Here is a 19,428-nt window from a genome sequence, read left to right on the forward strand (position 1 = left end):
GGTGACAGTCTTGTAAATTCCCTTCTCCCTCCCAGTGCACTGCTTTCACAGTGCTGATCTGCTCTGTCAGCAAGTTTGTGGCCCATTGAGTCGCTTTAAACTCCCCAAATTTAGCTGTCACAATAGGAACTGCTCAATATTAAAATGTTAATGTTTATGAAAGTGAGTAGGCCACAGACGGGTACTGAAAGCTGTCTAGATTCTGAGAGGCCAGTCAAAATAATCTAGTTTGAAGGACATCTATTAAAAATTAGAAAATATGTTGTTTAGTTTCTCTCTTTTATCAGCCTTTTACTAGCACCTACGTTTTTAGAGTGAAAGGCTATACTTATAGCCCTACCAAATTCCCGGCCAAGAAAAATATGTCACAGACCATGAAATCAGATCTCCTGCTGTGAAATCAAGGCCTTTGTGTGCTTTTACCCCAGTGGTCCCCAACCTTTTTGTCTGGTGGGCGCCAGATGAAGGACCATAGCAGCGGTGGAGCATCCACTGAAATGCCACCGAATTTCTGCGGCGTTTCAGCGGTGATGCCTCTCAATGATGTCACCTGTCGGCAGCAAGCAGCATCATCGAGAGGCATTGCTGCCGAAATGCCGCAGAAATTCGGCAGCATTTTGGCGATGCTCCACCACTGGCCAGGATGTGGGCACATTTAGATGCCCCCATGGTGCCCGTGGGCACTGTGTTGGGGACCCCTGTTTTATCCTATAGTTATATAGATTTCACCAAGAGACCAATGTGTTTCAAATTGGGGGTCCTGACCCAAAAGGGAGTTGCGGGGGTGGAGGGTAGGGGTCACAAAGTTATTTTAGGGAGCTGCAATATTGCCTCCTTTACTTCTGTGCTGCCTTCAGAGCTGGGCAGCCAGAAAGCAGCAGCTGTTGGCCGGGCACCCAGGTCAGATGGCAGTGCCCCACTCCCAGCAGTGCAGAAGTAAGGGTGGCAGTACTATATCATGCCACCCTTAATTCTGTGCTGCTTCCTTCAGAGCTGGGCAGTCGAAGAGTGGCGGCTGCAGATTGAGGGCCGAGCTTTGCAGGCGGCAGCGCGGAAATATGGGTGGTAATACTATCCCATGCTGTCCTTACTTCTGCACTGCTGCTGCCGGCAGCTCTGCCTTGAGAGCTGGGCTCAGCCAGCAGCTGCCTAGCTCTGAAGGCAGAGCCACCACCAGTACCCACGCAGAACTAAGGGTAGCAGTACCACAACCTCCCCACACCCCACAAGAATCTTGCAACTTCCCCACAACTCCTTTTTGGGTCAGGACCCCTACAATAACACCATGAATTATCAGATTTAAATAGCTGAAATCATAAAATTTATTGTTTTTTAAAAAATCTTATGCCTGTGAAATTAACCAAAATGGACCGTGAATTTGGTAGGGCCCTAGCTATACTGCATGAACTGACAATATTTTCCCTGTGCTACTTCAGGTTGTTCAGAGACGTGCTAAGCAGGATAGTGAGTATCAGGTGTTAATACTGCTGCACTATTGTGCATGACCCCTGTACAAGACTGCTTCCTCTGTTATACTTTTTTGAAGACCAGTCTAAAAAGAAATCTGAGAGTAAACAAAAGTTAGTTCTCTTAAGGTAAGAATGTAAAGCTTGTGCTAGTGGAAAGTAGCTTTAAAATTGAAAAATAAATTGCATGAATGGTAAGAATATGCAGTTGTGATGTTTTTACTAAATATTTGTAATTTTGTATATTCAAATTCCTTACAAATTACCGCATTAACATCTTAATTTGTAGAATAAAAAACTGTTTGCCAATGTCATCTATTGATGCACTTTCTTGAATGACCAGTGACTGGTGCTGACCCTCATTCAATCTTTTTTATGACTTCCTTAGATTTTCAGGGAGAACTCTGCATTTTCTGTCTGGGAAGCACTTATGACATTGAGTGCTATTGGAGAAACAAAAATGCTATTAAGGCTTAAGTTAGCATGTGCTCAACTGCTTTTATCTTCCCCTTTGTACAACAAAACGTCCTTGATTTTGATAAAATATTGAAGAAAGCGATCTTGAAAAACTCTGCTTTGCAATAGAATAGGTTTGAGTTCTGTTACAAGGAGCTGCTTAGGTGACTGTCGGTAGAATTTTGATGTACAATTTCTGACCATCAGTGGGAGAGCTTGTGGAGTATGTCTACTTCGCAGTGTAAGCTCAGGGTTCAAACTCAGGCTCAAGCCTAACCCCCCTTCTGTCTACACACACATCACACTAGCCCAGGGATCGGTCCCAGGACTTCACTGGATTGGAGGGTCTGAGCCTGAGTCAAGCCAATACCTAGGGTTCAAGCCCTGTTGATTTTCAGTATAAACGTAGCCTCATAGAAGTGTCGGACTGAAAGGGACCTCGGGAGGTCTGCTAGTCCAGTCCCCTGCACTCAAGGCAGAACTGAGTATTATCATGACCATGCCTGACAGGGGTTTATCTAACCTGCTTTTAAAAACCTCCTGTGGCAGGGAGTCCACAACCTCATTAGGCAATTTGTTGCAGTATTTAACTGCCCAGAAAGTTTTTCCTAGTGTCCAACCTAAACCTCCCTTGCTGCAATGTAAGCTTCTTGTCCTATCCTCAGAGGTTAAGGAGAACAATTTTTTCACCCTCCTCCTTGTAATAATCTTTTATATATTTGAAAACGGTCTTCCAACCAATTATCCACCCACCTTATAGTAGCTTCATCTATGTTGTATTTCCATAGCTTGTTTTATGAGAAGGTCATGTCAGACCATATCAAAAGCCTTACAAAAGTCAAGATATCACATCTACCACTTTCCCCCTCACCACTCACAAGGCTTGTTACACTGTCAAAGAAAGCTCTTACGTTGGTTTGACACAATTTGTTTTTGACAAATCCATGCTGACTGTTACTTATCACCTTATTATCCTCTAGGTGTTTGCAAATGGATTACTTAATTATTTGCTCCATTATCTTTCTGGGTGCTGAAGTTAAGGTGGCTAGTCTATAATTGCACAGGTTGTCCTTACTTCCCTTTTTATAGATGGGCACTATATTTCCCCTTTTCTAGTCCTCTGAAATCTCTCCTGTCTCCCGTGAGTTTTAGAAGATAATCGCTAATGTCTCAGATATCTCCTCAGTCAGCTCCTTGAGTATTATAGTATGTATTTCATCAGGCCTTGGTGACTTGAAGGCATTGAATTTGTCTAAAGTAATTTACTTGTTCTAAAATCTCTATTTTAGCCTCTGATCCTACCTCCTTTTCATTGGCATTTACTATGTTAGATGGCCAATTGCTGCAAAACTTTTGGCTGAAAACTGAACCAAAAATAAGTCATCTTGCACTATTGCCTTTTCCACACTTTATTATTGTCCCCCCACCATTGAGTAATGGGCCTACCCTGTACTTGGTCTTCCTTTTGCTCCGAATGTATTTGTAGAATGTTTTCTTGTTGCCCTTTATGTCTCTAGCTAGTTTGATCTCATTTTGTGCTTTGGCCTTTCCAGTTTTGTTCCTGCATGCTTTTGGTGTTTGGTTTGTATTCATCCTTTGTAATTTGACTAGTTTACACTTTTTGTAGGACTCTTCCTTGAGATTCAGATAATTGAAAATTTCCTGCTTAAGCCAGGGTGGTCTCTTGCCATACTTCCTATCTTTCCTACACAGTGGGATAGTTTGCTCTTGTGGCCTTCATAATGTCCCTTTGAAAAACTGCCAACTCTCTTGAACTGTTTTTCCCCCTAGACTTGCTTCCAAGTCTCTGTGATGCCAGTCTTATCTACCAACTACTGAGTTTGCTAAAGTCTGCCTTCTTGAAATCCATTATCTTTACTGTGCAGTTTTCTCTCTCCTGCCATTCCTTAGAATCGTAAATTACGTGATCACTTTCTCCCAAGCTGCCTTCCACTTTCAAATCCTCAACCAGGTCCTTCGTATTTGTCAAAATCAAATCTAGAACAGCCTCTCCCCTAGTAGCTTTCTCCAACATCTGAAATTAAAAAAAAATAGTCTGAGGTTACAAATGAGAGTAGATGGTCACATGCTAGCTCAACAAATCAGCATCTGTTAACTCAGGGTATGTCTACGCTACGGAATTATTCTGATTTTACATAAACCGGTTTTGTAAAACAGATTGTATAAAGTCGAGTGCACGCGGCCCCACTAAGCACATTAATTTGGCAGTGTGCGTCCATGTACCGAGGCTAGTGTCAATTTCCGGAGCTTTGCGCTGTGGGTAGCTGTCCCATAGTTCCCGCAGTCTCCCCTCCTATTGGAATTCTGGGTTGAGATCCCAATGCATGATGGTGCAAAAACAATGTCGCAGGTGATTCTGGGTAAATGTCATCACTCATTCCTTCCTCCGTGAAAGCAACGGCAGACAATCATTTTGCGCACTTTTTCCCTGGATTGCCCTGGCAGACGGCATAGCATGGCAACCATGGACCCTGTTTTGCCTTTTGTCACTGTCACCATATGTGTACTGGATGCCGCTGACAGAGGCGGTACTGCAGCGCTACACAGCAGCATGCATTTGCCTTTGCAAGGTAGCAGAGACGGTTACCAGTTGTTCTCTACCGTCTTCTGTGCCATTGTAAATTGGCGATGAGATGACGGTTGTCAGTCGTTCTGTACCATCTGCTGCTGTTATGGGTGCTCCTGGCTGGCCTTCGCTGAGGTCGGCCAGGGGCGCAAAGACAAAAATGGGGATGACTCCCTGAGTCAATCCCTCCTTTATGGTTTATCTAAAAATAGTCAGTCCTGCCTAGAATATGGGGCAAGTGTACTAGAGAACACTGACTTTTTAGTGAGATAAAATGAGGGGGAGGCAGCCTCCCCGTGCTATGACAGCCCAGGCAGGACATTAAATGGTGCGGGGGAGAGGAGCCCAGCATCCCGCTGCTATGATAGTCCAGGCAGTACAGAATCTTTTCTTTAGACATGAAGGATGGGGGGTGGGTGCTGATGGAACTCAGCCCCCAGTTGCTATGATGAGGATGGTTACCAGCCGTTCTGTACCATCTACTGGGAATGACCAGGAGTCATTCCTATTTTTACCCAGGCGCCCCCGGCCGACCTCACCTGAGGCCAGCCAGGAGCACTCACGGGCTGATGATGACAATGAATAGCAGTCATACTGTACTGTCTGCCACCGGGGAGGGGAAAGGATGCTGCTATTCATTGCTGCAGCACCGCATCTACCAGCAGCATACAGTAGACATAGGGTGACATTGAAAAAAGTCAAGAAACGATTTTTTTCCCTTTTCTTTCATGGGCGGGGGAGGTGGAGTAAATTGATGAGATATACCCTGAACCACCCCGGACAATGTGTTTGACCCTACAGGCATTGGGAGCTCAGCCAAGAATGCAAATGCTTTTCGGAGACTGCGGGGACTGTGGGATAGCTGGAGTAACAATACCCCCTCCCTCCCTCCATGAGCGTCCATTTGATTCTTTGGCTTTCTGTTATGCTTGTCATGCAGCACTTGCTGTGGCCTCTGTCTGTCATAGCCTGGAGATTTTTTCAAATGCCTTGCCATTTCGTGTTCTGTAATGGAGCTCTGATAGAACAGATTTGTCTCCCTATATAGCGGTCAGATCCAGTATCTCCCGCATGGTCCATGCAGGAGCTCTTTTTGGATTTCGGACTGCATCGCCATCCGTGCTGATCAGAGCTCCACGCTGGGCAAACAGGAAATGAAACTCAACAGTTCGCGGGGCTTTTCCTGTTTACCTGGCCACTGCATCCGAGTACGGATTGCTGTCCAGAGCAATCACAATGGTGCACTGTGGGATAGCAGCCGGAGGCCAATACCGTTGATTTGCGGCCACACTAACTCTAATCCGATATGGTAATACCGATTTCAGTGGTGGTACTCTTGTCGTGGAGAAGTACAGAAATCTGTTTAAAGAGCCCTTTATATTGATATAAAGGGCCTCGTTGTGTGGACGAGTGCAGCGTTAAATCGGTTTAACGCTGCTAAAATCGGTTTAAACGCGTAGTGTAGACCAGGCCTCAAACTCTACTGACCATGGGCTTACATTATAGTGTAGACATACTCATGTAGCACACACATCCATATTGCTACATAAGCAGCAAAGAATCCTGTGGCACCTTATAGACTAACAGACGTTTTGGAGCATGAGCTTTCGTGGGTGAATACCCACTTCCTCAGATGCATGTGACATGCATCTGAGGAAGTGGGTATTCACCCACGAAAGCTCATGCTCCGAAACGTCTGTTAGTCTATAAGGTGCCACAGGATTCTTTGCTGCTTTTACAGATCCAGACTAACACGGCTACCCTCTGATATATTGCTACATAATGCATTTAAAGTCTCATTCTAGAACAACATGGGAATAAATCAGTTTAATCTGAAACAAAAATCTTTATAAAAACTCTTCACTTTCTGAACCTCTGAGAATAAGCATTTCTGCTTGGCCAATTTTTATTCAGTAATGTGACTTGCAACACAGATGCACGTGAGTCTCATCCCTGAAGTCAGGTTATAATTAGGAATGTGTAAATCGGCTCATTAATATTAACAGCCCAGTAGAGCGCAGAAGATTTGTTTTGATGCAGTGTGGAACAGTATGTTTGTATCCAGTGATGTTTACAATCTCTGAACCATAAGTTATTGCCTGGTAGTGAAAAGTTAAAATTGGCTGAGTTCATCCACCTGTAAATTCAACCAATGTGTTTTGACAGCAACGTGTTTTGCTTTTTTTTTTACTGCAGGAAATGGCAAACAGCTGTTCAGTTCCCTTGCGTTTATTTGTAAGAAATCAGACTTGGGGCATGCCTGCAGATTTTGCTCTATATAAAAGGGTACAGCTTGCTCAAGGTGGAGGGGTGCCTAATTCTGCATGATACATGAAGTGTGTTTCATGCCCCCCTAACTAATGGTTTGTTGTTTTACCATTGAAAAACAGCATAAAGATCCCAGGGAGGAGAAAGATAAGTAAACTAAGGGCATGGAAGAAAAGTACTATTTGAAATCCCTTGGTACACCAATAAAGCTGTAAAGCCCTGAAATTGTGGGAGAATGGAAAGAAAAACACTTTCTCCCTTGCAGCAGATAGGGTGAGGGACTGGAGCTTTAAATAGATCAGATATCTATTAGAGATTGTTATGGAAGTTAAAGCCATCAAGCATTATCCACATAGCATGGAAAGAACTCTGGTAGACATGGAGGCATTCTCTCCCACTTCCTAATAGCTGACTATGGAAGTAGGTGGCTATCCCTGATGCAGGGGATGTAACAGTCTCCGCAGAGTGTTTCAGATTGGTGTTTGGTTAGTAGCTTAATGGCAAACTGCTTTGGACCTAGTATTCTTAGCCCATGATTATGTGACAGGTTTGCAGAATCAGCTCTACGACACTGCAATTTATTGTAATCTTGACTACCCAGCCCACAGTGTACTCCAACCCATGAGCACCTGGCCATGTCCAACTCTTCTGTCAGGCCTGGTCTGCGCTACAGAGTTAGGTTGACTCAAGGCAGCTTACGTCGGACTAACTATGGAAGTGACTACACTTAAATTTGACTCACACCAAAAGCAGCAGAGTCCTATGGCACCTTATAGACTAACAGATGTATTGGAGCATGAGCTTTTGTGGGTGAAAGCTCATATTGCAATACTTCTGTTAGTCTGGATCTGTAAAAGCAGCAGAGTCCTGTGGCACCTTATAGATTAACACAGCTACAGCTCTGATACTCGCACCAAAGTAACTGCCCCAGTATGCTGGCTTAACTCCATGCCCCTGAGCTGCGTAGAGTGAAGGCTGATGTAGTTATTTTGATGCAATAATAGAATTGCACTATAGGAAGGAGGAATTGAATTTAATGAGACTCTCACGTCATCATTCATATTCTGCCAGGGATATTCACTTGGTGTTCCAGTAAGTCTTTGCCATTTCTGGGTGCTATGATCATAACATCAGTGAATCTTGTGAGACTTAATAGTGGCATTATTGGATTTTTCCACAACTAAAATGCTGGGATACTCAAAGCAGTTAACAAAGTGTCCATTACTCTGTTGTGTAACAAAATCTAGAAATGTAGTTGTATGTGATAGGCTAGAGGAAACTTTAAGTGTTGATTTTAGTGGGTTTTGGTGTCTTGTGTTTGTGTCGGACTCCAAGCAAAGTACACTTTTTTTTCTGTCTTCTGTGGTTTTCCTTTGAAGATAAATTTATGTAATCTCTAGTAGACAAGTGCTCTTATGATTCTGCTGCATTCACACGTACAACTGAATGCCAGAAATAGTCCCCAGGATTTTTTCCTAGCCTCCAAATGATGAAGAAATAACCCATGTGGTCTGTGAACCAGGACTTTGAGACCTTCCTTCAAGATCCCCCTTACACATTTACAGATGGGGTGAGCACATACTTCCCCATGCTGTGGATGGTTACAAATCACTGCACCACTTTCAGAGAAGAAGAGAAGGAAAATCCCCTTGGTTTCAGTGTGTATTGAGCGGTATATTTAGTCCAATTTTTCTCAAGTTAAATTTCAGGTGGAAATACTTCAGGATCCTGAGTGCTCTTATTTGCGAATGTTACATTACGAAACAGATTTTACTAAATCACATGGATCAGAGCATTAATTTTACAGGTTAAAAAAAAGTCACATATGACCCAAGTTGTAGACTTAGATTCTTAGGTGCTGAGTCCTCTCTTTTTGAGCAAGACTGCAGAAGTAATTTCTGCCAGTAGCTCTATGTGTTGCCTGTTATCATATAGGGCAATGGGCAAATGTTAGTAACCATAAAGGTTGGATTCAGAAGGATTTTGCATGTTTTTGAGTTATGGCTGAGTAGCTGCAATTAGTGGAAATTAGTATTCAGGGTAGCAATCGATTGATTTGTATTGTAAGTTGATTCTTTTGTTAAAGATCACTAGTTGTATGAACAAAGTTGAAATAATTCTAAAAATACAGAAAATGTCTTTTGACCCAGAAGCTTCGCCAGAACAAAGTGCAATGATGTCCTAACTTCTCACTTTTCACCAACAAAAAAGTACATTGTCATGTTAACTTAAACGCCAACCTTAAATATTGTAGAAACCAGCTATTGCAAAATGTGACTACAGATTTCCATTAAATATGTTTTAAAACTATGGAAGCATTTCATTCCCCTGAAGTGCTCGAATCAAACTCTACTTCATTATGCATGAGAACCAAATGTTGTAGAAACTGACAATAAGAAAATGAGTTGTCAGTTGATTTTCTCCCTTATGGGCTCCTGATGTTCCATGTTCCTTTATAACTAGGTTCTTCCTCATCTTTTAAGGCTGGGGATCCTCCTCCCTTTTAACAAACCAACCCATGGGGTTCACAGTGTAGTGCCAGGAAGCAGACCTGCTCAGAGAATTGACTGCCTCTCTAACTCCCCGGTGCTTTGCCTCCACTTAAAGTTAGCAGTTTCTCATTCTCCTTTCTCTTTAGGCAGGAACTTATTTCCATTATGTTTTGGTTTTATTTTTCCTTCAGCTTGTTGCACCTGGTAGGGAGAGAATGCTTGAGTACAAAATCCTCAAATAAATAAAATAAATGGTTGGGGGGACACAGCAATGTAACATACCCAACTAAAATCAAAGGGTTCCTGCTCACAACCCCTCTGAGCAATATTGCATTGCCTCCCTAATGTGTCAGGCAAGCCTTGAGCTGCTTAGGGTGGAAATTCAGCCTCAGGAACTTGGCATTTTGGACAAAGCAAGCCAGATGGCTTTCCCTTTTTTGAACTGGGGTGTGAAATAATAGTGCCCAGGAGCCTCCAAGAGGCTACTAAATCAATTGGTATGAAAAACCCACAGCACAGGATCACCTACTACTTTCAGGTTGCCTCAGTAATCAGATATTTTCTCCCCAGTTCTTGTGGTAAGTTTCTTGAACCCTTGCCTCATTGGTGGTTTTGATGGGTTCCTCTATCGAAGGGCTGGTTTGACACTGAAACTACAGTTGACACCAAACCAACCACTCAGGTGGCTCTAATTCCCGCTGTTTTGAACCAGTTGCCGTTACTTCGGGGAAGCCTGAGGGTTCTGTTTACTAATTCTGTTCTTAGCTCCCTCAAAGATGGATTTGTGCTGTGTGGCAATTGAGCGTCTTTCCTTTGCCTCCCTCAAGCATGGCCTAGTCAATCCTCAGTTGTACTGCTATGTTCAGGCTTGTTTTTGTGAGATGTGTTAGAGCCATCTAGTCCCTGCTGCTAGCCGAGCAGTGTCAGTAGAGTTGGGTGAAATGTTTTGAATTAATTTATTCATGGAAAATTGTGTGTTTGGATCCATAGAAACTATTCAGAATAGTTTGGTCAAAACAAAAAGGAGATTGTTTGGGATACAAAATGGGAGGAGGTGCTTGGGATAAGAGGTGTCAGACTCCCAGTGGCTAGCAAGCATCCTCATCTGGCAGAACCACTGTGTATAGTAACAGGAGTGGGGGCGTGAACTTGGATCTCCCCCCTCTCATGAGAATGCCCTGACCACTGGACTATAGTCAGTCTTTCTCTCTCAGGCCCAGCGACTATTCAAGTATTTTATATAAAGTGGAACAGCTTCAACAGGCAAAAATTTAAATAGACCCACCTCAAAATACCCTATAGCCCAATGATTAGGTCACTTTTCTGGGGGGTGAGAACCCTGTTCAGAATCTTCCTCCACATCAGGCAGAGGGAATGAACTCAGGTCTCTCACATCTCTGGTGAATGTCAAAACAACTTGGCTGAAAGTTAAGGCAGCTGCTGCTGCCTTGGCCTCAAGATGTTTTGTGAATCCAGCCTTTAATTTCCTTTGTTCTTATTTTTTTAAAGTTATGAATAACCAGAAAGGAAAGTTTGTGGTTGGTTGGTTTTTTTTTTTTTTGTTTGACCTGAATCGATTTTTCCCCTACATTTTTTTGGAACTGACAACTGAAAAATCATTGTTCCCCTAGCTCTTGTCAGTAGCTCTTCTGTTTTGTTTGGCTTCCTTTAAGTTAGCATGGTCTAACCAAGCTTGCCTTTTTACAATATCTCATGGGTAACAAAAGCTATGCAGCAGAGTAGATAGATCATGAAAACAGCAGGAATCTGCAGGCAGAGATGCAGGTATGCTTTGTCTTCTGGTATCCCTTCATGTGTGCTAGTTTCACCTAACTTACCACGTTATTGAGCTTGAAAGCAGCGTTTGTCCTGGTGATGTTGCTTAAGGTCTAGTTTGCTCACACCATGGGCCTGCCTGTTCTGATGGATAATCTGAATGGTTGATCCTACACAAAAATGTCAGCAGGAAGGGAAGAGAATGCACCCTTTTAAAATCACTTCACAAAACTTTCAGAGCATTCATACTCAAGGAAAAGGCTTCAGCATGGGACCTCATACTTAGGTCTGCTCTTCTCCCCTCCCCCTTCCCAAAAATAAGAACTTAGCTGGTTTCAAGACTTAGCTTGATAAGTTTATGGAGGGGATGGTATGATGGGGCTGCCTGCAATGATATGTAGCTGATCTGTGACTTCTAGCGCAAAAATCTCCAACGGCCAGTGATGGGACACTAGATGGGAAGGGTTCTGAGTTACTACGGATGATTCTTTCCCAAGTGTCCAGCTGGTGGGTGTTGCTGAAATGCTCAGGGTCCAACTGACTGCCTTATTTGAGGTCAGGAAGAATCTTCCTTCTTGTTAGATTGACAGAGACCCTGGTTGTTTTTTTTTTTTTTTGCCTTATTCTGCAGTGTGGGTCATGGGTCACTAGCAGGTTTAAACTAGTGTAAATAGTTGAGTTTCTGTAACTTGAAGGCTTTAAACCATGATTTGAGGACTTAAACTCAGCCAAAGGCTGTGGGTCTATTACAGGAGTGGATGGGTGAGGTTCTGTGGCCTGCAATGTGCAGGAGGTCAAACTAGACGATCATGATGGTCCCTTCTGGCCTTAAAGTCTTAAACCTTGTTGTCTACACTGCAGGGTAAGTCTATGTAAGTTACGCAACTTAAGTTGTGTAACTTAAGTCGACATAGTTTACATCGACTTATCGCAGTGTCTAGACCATGCTGTGTTGGCAGGAGATGCTGTCCCGTCAACAAAGCTTGTGGCTCTCATTGAGGTGGAGTACTGAAGTCAACAAGAGAGCGCCCTCCCATTGACTGAATGCGTCTTCATGATGCAGCAGCGCCGATTTAACCCACAGTGAGGACAAGCCCATAGTCTGTCTGAGATACTATTTGTAAATACTGTATGGACACTTCAGTTTTTCAAGTGCTTAGGTGTCATCTTTTTTCAGAAGAATTTCTTAGCATTCTTTCTGCATCTGGACCACCTTTGGTTACTCTGTCACTTTCCTGGTTTTAGTCCTGTTGCCAAAGAGAGATTCACTGTTTCTTCTAGGAACTCAAAGTATTCTCCAGGGACTCCAGTTACTGTATATGACACTGACTGGATGTGGAAACTGTTGTGTGCTACTGATGTATTTATGTATTCTACAGATGTTCCTGATTATCAGTGGAATTTATAGAATCTGGAACCAGCATTTCTACAACCCTGAGGGAGCTTGGATAGACCCCATTCACTTCAAGTCAGATGGTAGTCCCAGGAAGCTCATCAGAATAAATTCATAGAGTAACTTTTTCTTTTTTTTATACAACAGATAGATCAAGAAACTATCTTGTCTGGAGATAAATAGTTAATCTTTTGTGATGTTTGTTAATCAGAAATTAGTTTGGGCAGTAAAATGGGACTTCAGGGGTATATCTACACTGAAATAAAACACCTGGAGCTGACCTGTCAGCTGACTTTTGCTTGGACTGCAGGGCTATAAAATTGCAGTCTATGCATTTGAGCTTGGGCTGGAGCCTGGGGTCTGGGACCCTGCGAGGGAGAGGGGAATCTACATTGCCATTTTATTGCCTTGCAAGTCCAATTCAGCTGACCTGAGCCAATCCGTGGATGTTTTAGTGCAGTGTAGATATACTCAAAGATACTCAAAAAGCAGCAAAGAGTCCTGTGGCACCTTATAGACTAACAGATATATTGGAACATGAGCTTTCATGCTCCAATACATCTGTTAGCATATAAGGTGCCACAGGACTCTTTGCTGCTTTTACAGATCCAAACTAACATGGCTGCTACTCTGATACTTGACCTCAAAGATACTCAGTTTTCTGAACAGCTCCATTTGTAAGCATTATGTTATGAAGCCAGAGACTAGTTATTCGAAAGAAAAAAAATGAGACGTCTCCAAGCTTGGAAGATGACCAAGAATAACCCAGTTATAACAGGTCATGGGGCACCAGATAAGAACATATTATGGGTACTGAAATGCTACCTTTCATTTTCCAAATTGAGAAAAATATAACTCAGATAAAAAGTGAAATAAACTTTTAGATTATAACTTTAAAATAATATTTTAAAATGCTGAGATTTAATAACTAAGGTTGCAGTATTGAGGCAAGTTCTATACATTCCGCGTGACCTGGAAGTATCTTTACTCAAGAACATATCTAATTTATTAGTGATGATACTAATATGGAATTGAACAGTCATTCTGAATAGAGGAGTCCTAAAACATTTGCTCTGGGGGACATAAGTAAGAGGGGTTTCAAAGACCTAGTGTGGTTGTCTTCTGAGTGCCACACCATTTTTCACTTCTGACAGTTCTTTTCCATTTCGAGCTTCTGTTAAATGGAGTCCATTTTGTTGCAGTGTCTTCCTCCCACCCCAACATAGTACACATTAAACTCTAATCTGGAACCCAGGATATCATTCTCTGAATGACTCTTACTCTCTAGATCAGTCTAGCCTGCTGGCTAGCGTGGTCCCTTGCGGAAATATTAAATTCTAAAGGGTTACTTTCTTCAGGCTGTAGAGAAATAAATCATGGAAAGAGAGCATCTCACTAGTAATATTTGAAGACTTCAGTGCAGAGTCTAAGAAAAAACATTTTTGTTGTTTTCAGAAATCTTTGCATGTTATGAGACATTAGCATTTTTTTAAAAAAAACCTGTAAAGCAGAAACTGAGCTTAACATATTTTGTTTAACCAGATCTTTACTAAACATGATACGTAAAAGCAGAAATGCCAGCACACCTATTATACCATCTGTTAAGACACTTGTGCCTTGTCTCTTATTAACAACTATATTCTCTATGGTTTAATGTGCATAACACCGTTAGAATGTTCACACAACTGTGTCAAAAGCCGCTCCACTACCCATCAAGAACTAGTTGAGGTGCTTGGCAAAGTGTGAACTGAGGGATAGGGCAAAGGAATACTTCATAGCTATGGCTGACACATTTTACACTGACCTGCATTGCATATTTGGTTTGGAAAACCACTTCGTAATTATTTGGTTTACTGAGATTGTGGTAAGTCTTGTGGGATTGCTTGGGAGGACTCGCTAATATGGTTCTTTAATGGGATGTGGTACACTGAGCTCTTGGCAAATGCACACTGATTCAAAGCTTACCATTTAAAGGTGACCTGCAGAGGATTTTTTTTTTATGTGGGTTTGTACTCTTTATAGGTGCAAAAAAAAAACCCCAACCAAAACCCAACCTTTATCTGAAGTACCAGAAATGCCAATCTAGTACTAGTATTCTAGTTGTAGTGGAGGATGTCTTGGGAGTTTTGCATTGTAACTAAAAGGCAGATGTGTTGAAGCAAATATACTCATCTCCATAAAATCATAATCACTGGGGTGAAATACTGTTGAAATTGATTAATTTTTGTTTCCCTGCCCCCCCAGGTTGCTCAGCTGTCCAGTTTTTGCTGCTTTTTGTCATTTCACAAGTTCTTTAGGAAGGGATTTTTATGTGCTCCTAGGTCCCGTTGAAAGTGAATGTGACACTTAGTCATTGTCATACATTGTGTTTTAAGATAGACAAGATGATAATGTACAAGCCTTTTTTTTTAAAAAAAGTGGGGTGGGGAGAGCACTTGTTGGGGAAAAAAGGCCTGGAAAGTTTTTGATGATCATGAAGAACAAAAGCCACAAGCCGTGTTACATTTCTTTCCCCCATCAGGGAGGATCTTAATTTAAAAGAAAGGAACCACCTATTCCTGAACTTCAAAAACAGCCTTTGCTTTAGTTCCTTGCACTTAGCAGGGCCCACAGGTTTCTCCCTTAACTGAGCCTGACCCAGATTAAGGTCTAGTGTTAACAAATTCCAAGATCAGCTTTTTTTTTTTTTTTTTTTTGGATCAAGCATTTTGCACCAAACAAATATTGTGCATGATTTTCATGATGTAGAAACTAACATTCAAGTCAAATGAAGGCACCTGCAGCAGAATAATTGTAACAATTATAAACTCTAAATTATGAAAACAAATTAGTAACGTGTTTAAATTTATGCCTTCTGAAATAAATTTTAATAAACTGAAAGGGCAAAGCAAGTAATTTCATTTCATACATATAGTAATTTAGAAGTGTGATTTGTCTAATGATGCATACGGAAAGCAGACATTTCAAAATGTCAGTAAGTAGCAGTGGGAAGTATGCATAAGAGGTTGATAAAGAATATTGTTAAACATTGGTGAGTTGTAATGTTAGTCCCACTTTCTATACTTATATAAATTATTTGATCTCCAGGAGAGGAAGTGTGAAGTTGTGTTTTACCTTTCTCAGTCTTGAAAAACTATCACTAAACATCAAATCCATTAATGCTGTTTACCCTTAGTATTCAAGAGTTTGTGGAACATAAAGATGTGAACAGCTGTGTTCCGTACAGGGAAGAAATAAGAACAGTTGGATAAGATTTGCAGATGAAAACTAATATCACAAGCAAAGTAACCAATGGTTTGAGTGAGAGTCAAATCAATTTAGGCATGTTTTGCTAATTTTCTTAGCCCTTCTTTATCAGCATGTATTGATTTAATTGGAAAAATCATTTATAATGTCCCTTTATTTTGAGGACTTCACTGCAGGTTTCTCCCTGCCATTACTCATCATTTAAGTCCGTGTCCTTCATCAGGCAGTGCTACTTGAATACTCCTTGGGACGGATTGGGCTTTGTCTTTAGAAAGCATTCCCAGCATGCCTCAGTGCTTAGTGTTTTCTCCCTTTTTATGTGAAGCCCCCCCCACCAGAAAAGAGAGGCTCTGGCTGTACCATTACTTCCTTCTTGGTGGCGCTGTTCTAAACAAAGGACATGCTTCATTAAGGTAGGTTTGTTTTTTTTTGTCACTTCTCTAATGCTCTCAACTTACCGGTCAGCTCAACACAGGAAACTTCAAACAAGCTCTCAGCAGAAGTCCATAAAACCTTATCAGAGAATGCAACTCACTCCAGGAATCTGTAAAAACCCATTCCAGGGAAAGTTTGACTTCTCTGCGTCTCCTGATTCTGTTGTTGACAACCAGAAGGTGTCCTTTATGGATTCTTCTGTTGACTATACTTTAGCAGTTCCTTCAAGTGCACCATCTTGCTCTAGAGAGGTCACCCAGGCCAAGGACCCAGGTAATTATAGGCTTATCAGTCTGACATTGATTCTGCAAAGATAATAGAGTGGCTGATCCAGGACTCAATTAATAAAGAATCAAAGTAGGTTAATACAATTAATGCCAAACAACATGGTTTATGGAAAATAGAGCCTTTCAAATCTGATATCTTTTGCTGATGTGATTGCAAGTTTGAATGATAAAGATCACAGTGTAATATACCTAGACTTCTGTAAGGCATTGGTACCACATGACTTTTTGATTAAAAAGTAGAGTAATATACATTTAAAATAGTACACATTAAATGGATTAAAAACTGACCATCGGATAGGTTTGATATAATTGTGTATGAGGAATTATTGTAGAGTGTGTGTGTTTCCAGGAGTATCCCTCAGGAATTTGTTCGTAACCCTATGCTATTTAATATTTTTAGCAGTGATCTGGAGGCAAATATGAAATCACTGATAAAGTTTGCAGATGACACAAAAATTGAGAGAGTGGTAAATAATGAAGAGGACAGGTGAGTCTTGCCCACATACTCAGGGTTTAGCTCATTGTCATATTTGGGGTCGGGAAGGAATTTTTCTCCAGGGAAGATTGGCAGAGGCCCTGGAGGTTTTTCACCTTCCTCAGCAGCATGGGGCACGGGTCACTTGCTGGAGGATTCTCTGCACCTTAGTCTTTAAACCATGATTTGAGGACTTCAGTAACTCAGACATAGGTTAGGGATTTGTTATAGGAGTGGGTCAGAGAGATTCTGTGGCCTGCATTGTGCAGGAGGTCAGACTAGATGATCATAATGATCCCTTCTGACTTTGAAGTCTATGAGATGAACTGCTGGTGGTGGGGGGGTGAGTACTTTGGCCATTTTATGAAGAGTCCAAGGAAAGGGGAGAGAGATGATTACTGGAGACTGACTTTATGGCATTCTTTAACAGGGGAAAGGTCTGAGTGTGACAATAGGAATTATCAGCTCTCATATACGTTTTTGGAGTAGTTAACGTCCATTGGTAGGGAAAAGAGATGTTTTTAGTTACTCTTACTCAACAGACTTTGGATATGCTACAGCAGGGGTCAGCAACTTCTGGCATGCAGCTCAATAGGGTAAGCACCCTGGCGGGCTGGACCAGTTTGTTTACTTGCCTTGTTGGCAGATTCAGCCGATTGCAGCTCCTACTGGCCGCGATTCGCTGCTCTGAGCCAATCGGGGCTGTGGGAAGCCATGGCCAGCACATCCTTTGGCCCGTGCTGCTTCCCGCAGCCCCCATTGGCCCGGAGTGGTGAACCATGGCCAGTGGGAGCCGCGATTGGCCAAATCTGCTGATAGGGCAGGTAAATAAACTGGCTCAGGTGCCAGAGGTTGCTGACCTCTGTGTTACAGTAAACCAGCTTACTTTTGCTCATATTTCAACAAAAAGCTTAAAATAGTTTGGTAATTTTTCTATTGACTGTAAACTTGTGGCAAAAATTGTAGTGTTAATACAGTACTTTCTCTCTGCTTCATGGAGAGAGAAATCAGCTGAGCAAAAACATTTTAAATTAAGGACGATTATCAGACTGGACCATAATTTTGTCACGGGGAAAATTAGTTCAATATTAGACTTTTAAAGTTCCCTTGTCAAATTGTTGATGATTCATTACGTAAATTAAATGAGGGAGTGGGGACATGAAGCAAGATCTGTAACTGGTTTTACCACTTGAGTCCTGCAATCATATAACTAGTTGTTACATTATACAGAAAAATGGACGCAGTCTGAGGTGGTGCCGGTTCTGATGAAGTTAGTGAATGTCTATTGTGCAAGTGGAGGACTGTTGCACTGCTGTTGGCTACTTTACTGATGCTACTTGACAAAGTAGATGGCTGCTGATTGCCTCTTGGGGATGAGGTAATGGGAAAACATCATATGTTGCTTTCTCACTTACCTTCTGATGGAATTCATTCAGAACTGAATTTGTAGGAGAAAGTATAACTGAATAAACTTTGTAACACAGAATCATGATGTATATTACGTAGGTATGAGTGAATCAATTAACAAACCATCTTAGGAACATCTGCTATGCTTGGGCTATAAGCGTCTACATACAAGCGTGAAAATATACAGCTGCCAAAACTGCAAGTATCTCTATGCCAAAACAATTGAGTATTAAAGCTAGATATTTGTATGTGGGCAAAAAATTGCTTGTGGGTTAGATCTGCTCATTCTACGACTGGAGGCAGCTTTGGCTTTTAACTTTTCTTTGGTGAGTTCAAATACTTCCTGCTGGACTGCATTAGCACTGCACTCTGACCCCTGGTCATTGCCACCTCAAAGGGCAGCTCTAGGCTTGCTGCTGTGCTGAACAGGGTTTAAGTTAAAATGTACTGCTGGGACTTTAAATGAACATTCTGGAATAGTCGGAACCTGTTGACCCTCCTTTTAGGGCAACCTGAGAATCAGTTAGTGTTGCATCTGCATTACTTTAGCCTCCCTCGGGTGTATGCATGTTTTGTCTCCTAGCTCAGCCCACTGTTTCCTCGCCTTTATTACAGTAATGCAGCAGATTGATTTAGCCCATGCTGCCAGCCTCACACCACTGTCCCATTCCAGATATACGAATCCCTCTTTATATGGCCTGTTCTTTTTGTTGTGTTCTGGGCTCATTCTTTGCTCATCACAATTCACATTTTATTCCTTTCCTACTAATTCCCTTTTATACTCTAAACACTGGCAAGTATTTCCCTATCACCTAGAACTATGAATACTATTAGCCTATTAATGCTTCCTGTTATGCAATACCAGCATTTCCAGTGCTGTTGGTGTTCCCCAGCCAAGGGATGTCTGGCATGCTTTGCACTGTCTTTTTCTCACAGGATTAACTTTTCTAACTTCTTCACCTGCTCTGTCAGTAGGGCTTCAAACACCTCCTTACATCCTTTGAAAGCAATGCTTTTACAGTCCGTTTCCAAAAAACTATTCTTTTGAGAGAGTTCAGAAAACTGCATTGCTGGGCTGTTACAAGTGCATTCTTCAACACTTAAATACCCTGCTCCTTTAAACAAACAAAAAAAAAACAA

The 19,428-nt window shown here is 41.8% G+C and overlaps 1 protein-coding gene and 1 long non-coding RNA gene across 2 annotated transcripts in view; both read left to right on the top strand.

Moving 5' to 3' along the window:
* Nucleotides 1-19,428, top strand: part of AGAP1 (ArfGAP with GTPase domain, ankyrin repeat and PH domain 1) — a 653,532-nt gene that overhangs the window by 111,648 nt on the left and 522,456 nt on the right.
* On the top strand, nucleotides 3,104-12,571 carry LOC115659437. The gene is made up of 3 exons (XR_004002551.1): nucleotides 3,104-3,179; nucleotides 6,560-6,566; nucleotides 12,559-12,571. It is a non-coding gene; the product is annotated as an uncharacterized LOC115659437 (long non-coding RNA).

This window comes from Gopherus evgoodei, chromosome 11, assembly GCF_007399415.2.
Source record: "Gopherus evgoodei ecotype Sinaloan lineage chromosome 11, rGopEvg1_v1.p, whole genome shotgun sequence".
NCBI classification, from domain to species: Eukaryota; Metazoa; Chordata; order Testudines; family Testudinidae; genus Gopherus; species Gopherus evgoodei.